Here is a 2,220-nt window from a genome sequence, read left to right on the forward strand (position 1 = left end):
TAATATATAATCTACACTCAAATTTCCCCAATTACCTCCAAAAATGTTTTTAAATACTATTCCAACCCAGTATCTAATTATACATTGCATTTGCTTGTTATGTCTCTTTATTCTCTCTCTTTTTTTTTTTTCTTTTCTTTTCTTTTCTTTTTTTTTTTTTTTTTTTTTTTGAGATGGAGTCTTGCTCTGTGGCCAGGCTGGAGTGCAGTGGTGAGATCTCAGCTCACTTCAACCTCCATCTCCCAGGTTCAAGCAATTCTCCTGCCTCAGCCTCCCAAGTAGCTGGGACTACAGACGCAGGCCAGAACACCCAGCTAATTTTTGTATTTTTAGTAGAGACGGAGTTTCACTATGTTGGCCAGGATGGTCTCGATTTCTTGACCTTATGATCCATCAGCCTCGGCCTCCCAAAGTGCTGGGATTACAGGCGTGAGCCACGGCGCCCAGCCTTTATTCTCTTTTAATCTAAACTAGATCTCCAACTTTTGTTATGACATTTACTTCTTTAAGAGTACATGCCAGGGTTTGCTTAGAGCAGGGCGGTTGAAGAGTGGCTCCTCTGTTTACAATACACCAAACAGGAATCTGGGGTCATTGTGACAAGGGGCACAAAACTTGTGTCCTCCCTACATGTGGGAAAAAAAAAAAAGAGAGAGAGAGAATGCATGCCAGTTGTTTTATAAAATATCCCATAAACTAGATTTGTCAGGTTGTTTCTTTATATTTCATTTGTTTATCTAGCACTTGTATTTCTGATAAATTGCCAGCTAGGTCCAAAGACTTGATAAGATTCAGATTAAACATTGCCTATAATGACGTTGTGAATTTCATATTGCATTCCATCAGGAGGCACACGAGTTTAGGCTGTCTTAATATCAATAATTCCAAGTTTGATCACTTGGTTAAAATAGGTAACTGCCAGGTTTCTCCAATGTAAAAGTACATAGCTTCCCTCTATAATTACTCCATGTGGTGATACTTCAGCACCATGAATATGCTATTCCCTAATTGCCTTTTACTCAAGGGTTTTCACATCTATTGATGATCCCTACCTAAACCAATTGCTATATTAGGGATTGCAAAATGGTAATTTTTAAAAATCTGTTAATATATTTCTGTTTTATGGTCTTTCTTCATAAAAGCAATTACTGCATTCACTTTTTAAAATTGAATTGCCTAATGTTTGAACAGTTTTCAGCTGCTCTATGTCAATGTTTTTCTGGTAAGTATTCTTCAGTTGTTGGAAATGTTTGCCACTCTTTTCCTCCTTCACCTTATAGTGGATTTAATTTGATGCCATGTGTCACTCATTATTGAGTGGACAAGTGATTTGCATGAAGCTCCATTGGGGGGCAGGGCAAGGTTTCCTTTTAGGATAGCTGGCTTCCTTCCACCACCATCAGCCATAGACACAGACTGCTTCATACAACTACTGCTCATCCATTTGACTTTTGTGTAGCCCCATGTGGACAGTTAATAATGGTCGTAAATTATTTGCTACTCTTCCCATTTAGAGGTAGAGTCTATTTCTCCCATCCCTCAAATCTGGGACACTCTTAGTAAATTGCTTGACAAAATATAATGTGCTGAAAGTGACACTGTAGGGCTTCCATACTAGGTCATAAGATGCCTTGCAGCTTTGACTCAAGCCTCGTGGAACAATTGCTCTGGGGTCATCAGCTACCAGATAAGAAGTCTGACTACTCTGAGATCACGATGCAGATGACTAATCCTCAGCAACCATATGAGGACCCCAAGCAAAAGCCATCCGCTGAACCTGTCATATCCCAGAACTGTGAAAGAGAATAACAAATAGATGTTTAAAATCACCGAGTTTGGAGGTGGTTTGTTATACAGCAATGGATAGCTAAAACATCCACTTCTACGGGCTGTGTGAACCTGAGTGGGGTGTAAGATGGCTTCTGCTGTCAGCCTTGCTCACCCAGTTCCCATAGCTGTTGTTACAAAGGAAGGAGATCTCTTTTGCATTTGAAGTTGCATCCTCCACCTGCAGGAGGTGTACATATTCCTAGAGCTTCCTGACATCCACCCCCTCTGCATCCTTTCTTTCTCCCTAGTGAGTGCTGGTTAATGGTGACACCGGCAGCCTTCTCACATATTCTGGAGTCTACAAATGATATGCGTCCCCTTGTTTCACCAAAAAATTATTGTCTGTGAAGTTTCCCCCATTTTCCTTGTTGCTTTTGAATGGTTTCCAGA

At 40.3% G+C, this 2,220-nt stretch overlaps 1 non-coding gene across 1 annotated transcript; it reads left to right on the forward strand.

The window, feature by feature from the left end:
• Positions 1-520: 520 nt before the first annotated feature.
• On the forward strand, positions 521-649 carry LOC111521768. The gene has a single exon (XR_002725056.1). It is a non-coding gene; the product is annotated as a small nucleolar RNA SNORA11 (small nucleolar RNA).
• The last annotated feature ends 1,571 nt before the right edge of the window (positions 650-2,220 follow it).

The sequence above is a fragment of the Piliocolobus tephrosceles genome, chromosome 6, assembly GCF_002776525.5.
Source record: "Piliocolobus tephrosceles isolate RC106 chromosome 6, ASM277652v3, whole genome shotgun sequence".
Taxonomy (NCBI): Eukaryota; Metazoa; Chordata; class Mammalia; order Primates; family Cercopithecidae; genus Piliocolobus; species Piliocolobus tephrosceles.